We start from the raw sequence: 12,905 nt of genomic DNA, 5'->3' as shown, positions 1-12,905 counted from the left end.
AACTGTTACGCTAAACAGTACAACACGGTTCTTGATAAAGAGGAGCGAAAGCACCTTTGAACATCGTGGTGTACAAGAAACCAGTCAGCTGAGGACTATTAAATATTCTTTTCATTGCTACAACCTTCATTACAAGTACGAACAGTATTATACAAGGTATGTGAACATACAGTATTATACAAGGATGTTTGAACATACAATATTATACAAGGTGTGTAAACATACAAGGTTATATAAGGCGCGTGAACATACTTTATGTGTTAAATTTTCCTTTTTTATTTGTTCAATTCATATTTTTACATAACCGTAAAAATTCCCTATTCTTTCTTGTAAACATTCGCCATTGTTACTTGTTTTAATTTAGAACTAAAAATGGGATTTAAAAATTGTATATTAATTATAAAACAAAATATTAGATGTATATTTGTAATGTACCTAGTAGATGACACTAATCACACGATAGGCAAACCGTGAGAACTTGTCAACAGCTCTTACTTAACTAATTGCACCCAATTTAAATTAATAACTCTAAAGTTACTCTCATCAAACCTCCTCTTATTAACTTACAAAACAGTCTTACTAATACTTGACCACATCACAGTTGCTCCCCTCAAATCTAATAGTGTTTTATACTGTTAGGAAACTGTTTTATTACAAGTTATAAATAGTGTTAGTATAAAATACACTATAAGAATAAAATAGCACTGAACATCATGTTATACTTACCCAGAACTCCTCTTGTACGTCGGTATAAATTTCGACTAGGATTTGCAGAAACACTGCGTTTCACAAAAGCACAAAATGCAGTCATGGCTTTCTTCAGTTCATGACCACTGCAGATTTGTATGTTTTTGACGAAACGTGTCGAACATGTTGTATCAGAATAACAACACTCATAAAAAGCCACAGAGACCTCATCTGGAAAACGATAAAAACACAAATGCAAAAATTACGCTATTCTTAAAATATTTTCATTATTCTTTATTTTTCAGTGTCTTCTGATAGATGCAAAACAGTATTCAAGCATGGAAACAGCTACAAGTAATTTTAACGCTCATAAGTTATAAAATATGGTTACACTTCCAGATATTTCAAAACTTTCGAAAAACTGCATTTTCGTCTTTTACAAATGTCCCAGCTTTGTTATTTCAGACTAAATTATATAGAAGATAATCTATATATTCGTTTTCCTTTTTTCCTGATGCATCTACAAATAAAGATTTTGAGAAAAATATTCTTATAACAGTGTAGGCATATCTAACTGCAGTAACAGTATGAACGAATCAGAAGTTAATCTATCTTTTGAACCTTTTTATTTTCCTAAATTCGTTCCTCCCAGAGTATTCTCTAGTAATTAAAACTCAATTCAGAAACGTAAAAATTATGATGATCGTATCTTAGATAGTTTTAGAAATTACCATAATAAATTCATTATTTGAGAAATTGGGTGGTTTGCTATTAATGATATATATAACACTATGTAACAAAATTTCTACTTTTTCTTGATCTTGGGCAGAAAGTGTTATTTCTCAATTGCTTTAAAGTTAATGAAAAAAAAACATATTTTTTCTTCAAACTTTGCTTTTGTGTCCTGGGAACGTATAACGAAAACATGATGGGAGACTATTTTTGGGGGCTGGTACGTGAAAGTGATTTACATTGCAGTCGCAAGTCTCGAAAAACTACTCACTTCTGAACATTTTTGCTCATTTTTGTATAACTTTAGTATAAATACATGTAAATCTTGATTCGTATGTTGTTTTATTCATACCTTATGTAAATGAAAATGTGCAAATTTTCCCGTTTTTTATATAGAAAATAGGTTAATTTCTAAATTTCATTATCCAGGTGACAAAAGCAAAGTGTGAAGGGAATAATGGCCATTTCTGTACTTTAACAACATAAGCAATTCAGAAGTAACACGTACTATCCAGGAACAAAGTTTGTTACACAGTGTAATATAAATAAAACTCATCACAATAATACATGTACTAGACAAATTGATTCTGTTGGCATGAACATGTTATATGTCTGATAACATTATTCGATATACTAAACAAATTGCTTACATCTAAACCAACAATTATTAATCAATAATTAATGTTATTTACAAATCACCGTCGTAAGAGGCTTAATTGTATTTATTTGCTTTGCCAACCCAAGCTATGCTGACGAGCCTTGAATAGGCGAAACTGCAGGCCACAGCAGAGGCTACGGACGATCAGAGAAAGATTTTGGCCTCTAAGTCACATATTATTTTTGATTTTACCTTTGGTGCGAAAGAAAAAAATCCTTAATATATATATGTATGTAATAATTGTAATTATACATTAGTATTATGCCTACTACATTTTTCATAGATTCTATTTTCGTTGTTTTAAAGATTTTTACAAGGACTGACTAAAGAACTAAAGACTGACTATTAAAATATAATACATCTAAGATTACTGTCTTACGACGAGCATAATTGCTTAGCAGTTCTTGTAGGATGTTTCGTAAAGTATCGTTCTGCTACATTATAGTATTCCTATTATTTTTATTTATTATAATTCATAATCACTTTAGTAGTTTGTGATTCTCAAAGACCTTGGAAAAAGGACAAGACGAAACGTTAGGTAAAACAAAAAAAACAACATTTACCTGAAGTTGTTTGTCATATTTTTGACATTTATTAAATATTTGTTAACCAGTGAAAAAACAAAGCGTACTTATCAATTCTTAATATTTTGATACACAAAAATAATATACGGTAAACAAGTTTCTGTCAAACTACATTTCAGTTTATCAATATAATAATCATTTACATTGCGATGTTGTCAAGGTAAATATCTATTTTATGTATATAATTAGGATTCATGCTGGTGTATCCAACTTCTTTATATTATTTGTGTTCTTTGACTTTTAGTGATTTAACATGTCGTTTATGCTATCAGTTTTATATTATTAGTCTTTAATAATTGTAATTTATGTATAGTAAAACAATTGTTTCAGAAAATTTCCATGGCCAGGTGGTTAAGGCACTCGACTCGTAATCTGAGGGTCGCAGGTTCTAATCCCCGTCACACCAAACATGCTCGCCCTTTCAACCGTGGGGGTGTTATAATGTTACGGTCAATCCCACTTTTCGTTGATAAAAGAGTAGACCAAGAGTTGGCGGTGGGTGGTGATGACCAGCTGCCTTCCCTCTAGTCTTACACTGCTAAGGTAGGGACAGCTAGCGCAGATAGCCTTCGAGTAGCTTTGCGCGAAATTCAAACAAACATTAGAAATTTTCTTTATTCTTAAAATTGGCCAGTAAATAAGTCTGTAATTAATTAATTTTTCTGCCTGTCTCTAATTATTTCGAGTTATTCGTAATTGATGTACTTTTTACTATTAAACTTTATTTATTTATTTATTTTAGATTCCAGTTTTATATGTGAAGCAACTTGTATGGTAGATATTGGGTAACTGTAACATAGAATCAAAGTAAATGAGAATTGAAAACTTATGTAGAAACCTATTAATCCGTGGATCGTATTACATTATAGGTCGATATAAACTGAAATAAAAAATTGTTTCGTCACATTTCTTGGTATCTGTCCACACATATACTCAGTTGTGAATAGGTCTGCAGTAGTTGGAGCTACCTATCATAATGAAAGTATATATAACTCTTATTTCTCCAAAAAAGTAAAAACAGAATACTTTCATTTCCCCATCATTATATCCGGGCTGGTAAAACTTAGTACAGTATTGCTCATCTGTTTGTTTCAAATTCTCGAGTTGTGGTTGTTGTTTTTGCCAAGAAATTTTCTCTAAGTACAACTTGTATGCAATTTCTCTAGACATATATCAAAACCTTGTTTTGTACCTTGCATTGCATCACTGTTTAACTTTCTATGTATTTTCATTTCTTTTCTCTCATAACGTTGAAACTATTGTGTACAAGCTTAGAAGCACAAAAATAGCACACATTGAATTACAATTAAATTATTTTATAAATCCCATTTCTGTGTAGAGATCAATACAGTTCAAATATCCTAAGCAAATTTAATTTCGTTTTAGGCCCAGCATGGTCAGATAGTTAAGGAAAATCATTTTAAATAGCATATAAAGTGCAAAATCTGTAGTGGTCAAGGTGAATATACTTTTTGATTCCACAATTGCTAAGAAACAAAATATAAAGAAGAAACAGAAAGAATAAATACATGGTTTGTTAAAATACCGAATAAAGTGTCCTCCCACAAGCAGCACAGCGGTATATATACGAACTTACAATGCTAGTGTCCGACCTGGCTAAGTGGTTAGGGCACTCGACTCGTAATCTGAGGGTGGCGAGTTCGAATCCTCGTCAAACCAAACATACTCGCCGTTTAACCCGTAGTGACGTTATAATGTTACGATCAATCCCACTATTCGTTGGTAAAAGAGTAGCCCAAGAGTTGGCGGTGGGTAGTGATAACTAGCTGCATTCCCTTTAGTCTTACACTTCTAAAGTAGGTACGGCTAGCACAGATAGCCCTCGAGTAGCTTTGGACGAAATTCAAAAACCAAAGAAACCCATAGAATGATGCCTTAATTATCTTAATAAACTGATACAATATTCAGAATAAGACGTTACAATATTCTAAATAAGACGTTCTTCTTTGCAAGCGTATTAATGTTTACGGAGAGATGTGTTAATAATTTATTTATGTTATAAGATCCTAATTATGTTTTTCTTTATGTTTGTTTCAAAGAAAGTGAACTTGTTATGAAGTGTGTGCCATGGAAGTTACCTCCAGATAAGAGATTTTGGGTTCTCCACCCGAGAGGGATCAATTGTGGTCAAGAGCAACTGCTAGGGGTAGAACGATTTATTAATTTTCTAGACATGAAAACCCGTATCTATACAAGATGAGGACCCTCCCATGACCCCCATAATTTACCACTGTCAACCAATAGTTTTCCTAATTAGTTCTTAATGGCCTGTTTGTAATTATGAAGCAGCAACTCCCAAGGCGTGACAATATTTACTTACTGTCTCTGAGAAACGGAATATCTGAAACCAAGCAAGTTAAACCAAAATCTATCAATGTGGGTAACACGACAGTTTCAAGTAGGGAATAAAATATGTAATCTTACAAATTAAGAAGTATTCAAAGCATGAAACGATTTCATATCCTGACTAAACACAAAGTATAAAAATTAAGGAGTAGCACTCATAACATAATAAAGTTAGAAAACTTATTGATTTTTTTCTCTGTAACTCTGTAATGCTAACACTACTGACAATTCTCATTTTATTGACACTAAAGGTAAAGAAATTACCTACTAATAAAAAGTTCCAAGAAAGCTGACCTATGAGCAAACGTTGGATGTCCAGGACTAAACGTAAAGCAAGACAACAGACAATAAGGATGAAGCTAATTTGGACTTAATAGTTGTTCGCTTCTATAAAGTGCTTTGTCTGTGGGTAGAAACCTTACGGTCTTTCTTTAAAAAGTGAGTTTACACCACTGGTGTCATATGAAAGAACTCAGTTCTTGCCATCACGTGGTATGTTGACTACTGTATTATGAGAAGTCGTCGTTTTACAGTTGTGAAACACAAATCCTTTGTTACTCAGCAACTTGCACAGCGAATTCTCAAGTACACTGTAAGACAGTTCAATTCATTTAAGAAATTCAATAGTATACCTGCTTAAGCAACACGAGAAGTGTTTAAAAATAACTTTGAAAAAGAAACTTGAATCCAGCACCAAGTTCCATCTGGTGGTTTGTATTTCACTTGAAGATATGTTAGTCACTATGAAATATAGGGATTACAAAAAAAGAAAGAAGAAAATTACGTATTTTACTTTGTTAGGCGATAAACGTACTTTAACAGAATGTGAAGTTGTGAATGGTCAACTGTCGCGAAATACTAGCCAATGGTCAACTGTCGCGGAATACTAGCCAATGGTCATTGATATCAGTCTGGAGCCTTACGAAATTCGTTCTGCTGCGATTTTGTTGTTGTTGTTGTTGAGATTTACAGATATCGAAGACTAATGTTTGACAACGATTAAGGTAGAATATAAGCAAAGTTTTTGTAGCAGCAGAACGCGAGCTGCAAATATTAGGATTTACAGCCCAGACATGCTAACTATAAGCCCGCGCCAAGTGCATTTCAACTGTTTGTTTTGAAGCACATAGATATGCAATGGGCTATCTGTGCTCTGCCCATCATTGGTATCGAAACTCGGTTTCTAGCGTGCCACATGCAAGGTGCGTGTGGAAATAAACCTTTTGACTAATATAACAATGTAAATGTTTTTCAATTAATTATTTTATTTTAGCAATTTTTATAGCGTATCTTAAATATACTTTAACTGTCGTGTTTATAACGATCTTTCATATCACATAAAAATATTCCTCAACTTACTGAGATATTTGAGTCTTTTTTTCTTTTGTAACAATTATGTTCGATATTTGATTATTGTTATTGAATGTAAATATATGCACAAACACCTTTAAAAACTTCATTTACATAACCAACAAGTTTATATAAAATTTTATAAAAACATCTATGAAGCAAGTATTGCCCACATTTACCGCCAGGCTACGCTTGCATGGTGGATAAAGATGTACTTTCAAATAGAGATCCTGACTTAGGGACAGATTTCTCCTTGAAAACAAAGTGGAAGAAAAAAATCAGTTTTCGTATTCACACTTAAAAATGAGTTTTGTTTATTTACAGTTAAACACAAATCTACGTAATAGTTTGTCTTTGCACTGCCTACCACGTGTATCGAAACTCGGTTTCTAGTTTTTAAGTCCACAGACATGTCGCTGTGCCACACACATCAAAATGAATTGTTTATTATAAATAGAACGATTGGTATGGGTATTACACTTTATTGATAAGCAGAGGACTACGTTTTAACCTTCCTAGGTCATCTTCATGTTAACCATCAGATTAACGTTGTTCTCTGCTTATCAATAAAAATGTTAATACCCATACCAGCCGTTCTGAGATACATTTTTATTTCAAATGGGTTATTCGTCATCAAGAATTGTTGATTATATTATTTAGAGCATTTTGGGGCATAAGTACTAGTTACTGTTTATTCCCATCTCCTTATTTCAGCAAACCTAGTGCAAGGTTCAAAATCTTAAACTATGTGCATCAACTGTAATGATAGTCTGAATATCCATCCGATTATCAAAATTAGAAGTTGGAAGATAATTATATCTTAATCAACACATACTTCATATACTACTAATAAATTATTATTTTGAGTTTCTTCGTAAATAAAAATCAGGTTTCGATAGCTATGGTGGGCACAGCATATATACTCCATTGTATAGCTTAGCCTTAGTGCTTAGCACTAAAGTAAATAAATTATCTAATGAAGAATGGCGATTGAAATCAGTTACTAGAAAGCATGAAACATGATTAATCAGTAACTAAGTAGAATAAGGTCAAACGTCTACAATGTTACTGCAAAACGAATGCAATTTATTGAATGAACATTTCAAGAAAGCGCGTTTATCAACTTTATATTTCCTTCAGTGTTCTCGTAATTAGCAAGAATGCTCCACTCTGAAGTTCGTGAACTATGATAAATTAACTTTAAGAACAGACTGGATTCCTTAACACGAGGACCTGAAGAAATTTGTTTGTTTGTTTTTGAATTTCGCGCCAAGTTGCACGAGAGCTATCCGTGCTAGCCATCTCTAATTTAGTTTTGGCTGTGGGTAGTTGTACAATAGTAACGTATAATCACTATCAATTTATAAAATAGACAGTGGTTAATGGAATATAATACTGCTAAAATCCCGAAATGCTTGAAGTGTCTGTCATTCAGGAGCTTGAGCCCTCCCCATTGCCACAGTAGTATGTCTGTGGACTTACAACACTAGAAACCGGGTTTCGATACTCGTGGTGCACAGAGCACGTTTTTCCCATTGTGCTTAATTACAAACAAACAAACAAACAATTCAGGAACTTATTTCTCGTTCTGCATACGTAATGTCGAACTGAACATCAGCTGGTCAAAATAGATGACCTTCAAGCTGTTCAACAGGTCACTGTCTCTCATTAACCTTCTCCGAATGGAGTTTTAATGGCTTCTATACATTTTTTCAGGCCTGTTAGACCTAAATCTGGAATGAATCCAACTGATGTTATTTTCTTGAACAATCATTTATATGTGTTTCTATCGTTTGCTTCTTTGTGAGTTATGTTGTTTTGTATCAGATACTAAATGTCAGTTTGCTATAAAATACTCACATCGTTTTCTGTACGAACAAACACTTTTTATAAAACAATTTGGAATTTTTTTAAAGGTACCGGAATGCCCTTCCGGAGCGTTCCTTCACAAATTAAGCATTGTGAATGTCTATTGTACATATATTTTCCATTAGGAGTTCATGTTGGTGCATCATTTTTTATTATTGTTTGTATGCCTTAACTGATAATGACTTAATACGGCATTTATCCTATCAATTTTATGTTTTTAACCAGAAGTGATTCTAGATACTCGAACACCGATTGGTGTCTTGAAAAATCGAAACAGAAAATCAAGATCCATAGTATACTGAAAAGCCAAATTTTTCCCTTTCTTAGGCCTCAAGAGCCCCAAAACCTTTACTTACATAGCGACACCGGCTCTTAACCACAGATAAAGTAGACTTATGAACTACGACATAACATTGTTCTCTTTTTCTCTTGTTCTTATTCTGTACGCTTATAAGACGTTAGGTTTAATACAGGACAATAACAAAAGAAAACTTCAGAAAAATTCATGCCGACGACTTGAAAACATTTAGATTGACCTTAGATGTCTCAGCAACCCCGTTTTGTATTGGTTTGAATGTTTTAATTCATGCAGTTCGATGTTGTCCCTTTTCGTTGTTTTATATTGAAATTAGCACAAAGTAGATTTTAGTATGCACTTTCTTACTTACTATTAGAATTAGACTATCACCTTCACCCAGTCGGTCAAGTCGTAAGAAGTTTTGTTCTCAGCAGGTCAGCTGTCAGCATGAGCCTTCCTCGCTTAACAAAGGTCTTCCTCAGAACAATCAAACAAAATGTTTTTCTTCATATGTCAAAGCTAGTCTATTTCAAAACATTGTTTGGCAATTTATATAGCCCAAAATTAAGTCTGCCAAAATACTTGGATTTAACTACCTGAAATATTCTATTTCAAACCATTTTAAAAGGCTTAATAAGCATTACTAAAAATTCACTTAAAACACAATTATACAAAGAACAAAACCTACTTCAAATGTTGAGGTACTTGGTGAGATTGAAATAGTTGAGAAAGGCAAGGAATTTCGTTGGTGCGTTACAGAAGATGCTGTATTGCAAGGAAGCTAGAGTTCTTCAGTGCCAGTAGAAGGTCTAATGAACTCACGATGGGCCTAAATTTATAAGAAGGACCAGTCAGGATATAATGCTGGTTATCAACGTGGGTGTGAACAAAATTTCGCAGGTGCGGATGAATTGGATGATATGGGCAGTGCAATGAGGTCCATATGCAGTGTGGCCACGTGGATAAAGAATATGTACAATTCTACAGCTGACATAGATTTGCCTTTCTAGTCATTAAAATACATTTTCTAAGATTAAAACCAATGTTATTGTTTAACTCAATGTAATTCATACAAACATCAAAGGCTTGTGCTTCATTGGAACCGCGAAGTGATTAACTTGAAACTGAAATGTTATAACAAAGAAAAAGAGCAAACAATCTGAATCTCAATGTAAAATATTGCTAATTCATTCAACCATTAATATAAATGGGATATAATAAGTATCCATGATTTTGGCTCATTTTGAATTTTCGAAAACAGAACTTCAAGAATATATCCAGATATTTATTTTGAATTGTATTATTTGCTAATTTGTTAAGATCTATTGATTTGTAAAATGAAAAGTAAGTAATATAATTTTCGTGTATAATGACATTCATTTGTGTTCATGCTTTATTTTTAAGATTCACTTTTAAATAAAGTCACATTCTTTATTTCTACCTGACCAGCAGTTAAATTTGGACGTTTTTTTATCTGCTTTAAAAAATTTTTAGCTATTTGTATCACATTATATTTTGTTTGAATTTTATACCTTTTTGTTAGGTGTTTGAAATAGGTTATTATTTTCTAGGCAGGACCAAAACGTTTTCCATCTAATTCTGATTGTTCTTGTTTTTTCAGGTAAGATAATTAAACCAAAATCAAAACAGTTAATACAAAATGATTAAAATATACATTTTGTTATCATAAAATTGATAAGAGCTCTAAGTTAACTTTTACGGTCTAAGCATTGCTTAATAGATTAGTTCACTGATTATTACCTCCTATTTAGAAACTTATACATTATCTTGAGAAACTTTCAGAATAAAACAATTTCGTGTATCCAAAATTTTACAGTTACAAGATACGAATATAATAATTTATTGGATCAGCCTCTATGAATCTGATAATATTTATTGGTAGTTTACTTTAGTGTTGAAACTGAGAATACGACGAGACTCTTTAACCACGGTTTAAAAGTAGAATTTAATGAAAGCAATAGAAATGAAAAGTAAATAAGCTGACTAGAGTTCTTCATTGAAAATATTTAGAGAAATCTTGATTTTTTTCCATGTTCTCCATTAATGACACTATTTTAATTTTTCTTCTTTTATACAAATGTTTAATGCTTAGGTTTTGTGTTTTTATAACAATGACAATCCAGTTACCTCTGTTTCCTTATTGTAAAGCAAAAATTTACACAATGGACTTCACCATTGTCCACTTCACCAGTATGAATACTCGATTTTTAGAGTAATTGTTGTTGTTGTTTTGTGTTTAAGCACTAAGCTACATAAAAAGCTATCTGTGCTCTGCCAACCACGGGTATTGAAACCCGTTTTTTTGCAGTATAAGTTTGAATACATACTGCTGTGCCACTAGGGGACTTTAAGAGTCATAAGTTCTCGCGTCTTGCTGAGCTACCGAAAGTGAGAGAAGACATTTTTATCTAAAGCTTAACTATTTCTAACAAACTTTACATAGTGTTTAGTTACAGTCTGGTCAACTGGTTTATTTTGATATAAAACCAAAAACTGAGTGACCAGTATAGGAAGTTCTTTTAGTTTGGTTTTACCAAATTCAATTAGCATTTTTATTAGTTTTAAATGAATTAGTTTAATATGTTTCAAAAAAATTCAGTTTTGATCTTTGAGAATTTTTAGGACAAATAATTTCATAAGAAGTGCTCTAACCGGTGAATGAATTTCAAACCTACAGTGTAGGATGATGCGAAAGTCTTGCCCCACCATGATACCTCCAAGTTTTGCCCTCAGTACGATTTTTCTAAGTTATTTATTTATAGATTTATTTTCTGTTACAGTAATTGTTTGTAATGTTATTAACCTTGCGAAAATGTGTGGAAGTGATTAGGTAGAGACTCTAGGCTGAATCAGCAACAGGTCGTGACAGAGTTTGAGTTAAGAGATCATTAGCGAGATCTTTTTTTCTCATACTTGACTACAAAAGACAGAAGTTTATGCATAGTATTGTTCTATATTATATTACAGGTACTGTGATCAATGTTAAAATATGCCTAACAACAAGACCGGTATGCAAAATTTCGTAAATGGTTGACAGCGCAGAAGAAACTAGAAGAACTGACGCTCACCTCAGAATGTATCCTGGACAGATGAGGAAACGTTGTTGGTCAACAATGATTAAACAAACAGCCACAATTGTCAATAGTGATCCCAAGAAAATCCATAACAGGAAGCAGAAACCAGAGACCTAGGACTGGAGAGAATGAAAGTTTAATATGGCTTGATAGAAAATGTTGTTGGTCCATTTATCATCGACAAAGCACCTAATAGAGAAGGCTACCTCGCTCTTTTTAAAGATAATTTTAGGTCATTGATTATCAAACTGTAAAGAAAACAATTGGAGACAGAGAGAGGGCGTGAATTCAATGATACGAAGCAGCACTTTACTGTGTATTGAATTTTAGGTACTGTGTGAATTTCCCTTTTCACTACAGATAGATAAGGCTAAATGAGCCAGCACTATGGACATGCACGCTCTCCTGATCTTAATAATTATTAAATATCTGTTCTCTAGGGGATAACATTAGTGTTTGTCACACGTCCTAATAATCTGAAATATTTCAAGCATGGAATCACAACAACTTGCGCAACCATTACATCATAAATGATATTGCCCGTCAATTGGGATGTAAGAGATAGAGCTGTATTTTGTCTTCATATCAACAATGCGTATATCGAGAAGTAAGAAGCTTAGAACACATGGTGATGCGCTAACCTTGTAAATGTTCCATTTTTATGTGCGTGTTAAAATATGTTACTTAATAAACTGATTTACATTTTTAATGTTATTATTATTTGTAATATTACCGAAAAAAGTCATTTTATCAATTTTTCACTAATCAAGAAATGTGTTTAATACTTAGGTCTTGTACTGAAACTTAGTTTTTGTTGTAATTGATAATATTCTTAAAACAAAGTTTAAAGTAAATTCACTACTTTGAAATATATGAAAACGTTGCAATTGAAATATGACTCACAATGGGCATAAATACATTATGGAGAAGAGCTCCATTTTTATTTCAATAAATAGAGAAACAACATAATTCAGGACGAAATTAGGTCAACGTGTACACGTGCAGACGGTACTTTCTTATACTGTCAAGAAATGATCAAATAAAGCGAGAAAAAAAAAAGATAAACGAAACGTTAATAAGAGTAAAGGTACGTCCCATTTGAGTGAATTATAAATTCAAAGTAATACTTGACATTCAGTAATGTTAAGCGCATCCTTCTAGGTGAGCAAATGTTTCTTACGATCTTGAATGTAAAAACCTATTCCTGTAAAGATATTCATTTCTTTGGAATCTAAGGTTTAAATTATAGTTTTGCTTGAATACTC

At 32.6% G+C, this 12,905-nt stretch overlaps 1 long non-coding RNA gene across 1 annotated transcript; it reads right to left on the bottom strand.

The window, feature by feature from the left end:
* Positions 1–852: 852 nt before the first annotated feature.
* LOC143227219 (uncharacterized) lies at positions 853–9,340 on the bottom strand. Its single transcript, XR_013014939.1, has 3 exons — positions 9,234–9,340; positions 8,916–9,018; positions 853–918 (listed from the first exon to the last, which is right to left on the bottom strand). It is a non-coding gene; the product is annotated as an uncharacterized LOC143227219 (long non-coding RNA).
* Positions 9,341–12,905: the final 3,565 nt, after the last annotated feature.

This window comes from Tachypleus tridentatus, chromosome 9, assembly GCF_004210375.1.
Source record: "Tachypleus tridentatus isolate NWPU-2018 chromosome 9, ASM421037v1, whole genome shotgun sequence".
NCBI lineage: Eukaryota > Metazoa > Arthropoda > Merostomata > Xiphosura > Limulidae > Tachypleus > Tachypleus tridentatus.
This window is presented reverse-complemented; position numbering and strand designations above follow the sequence as displayed.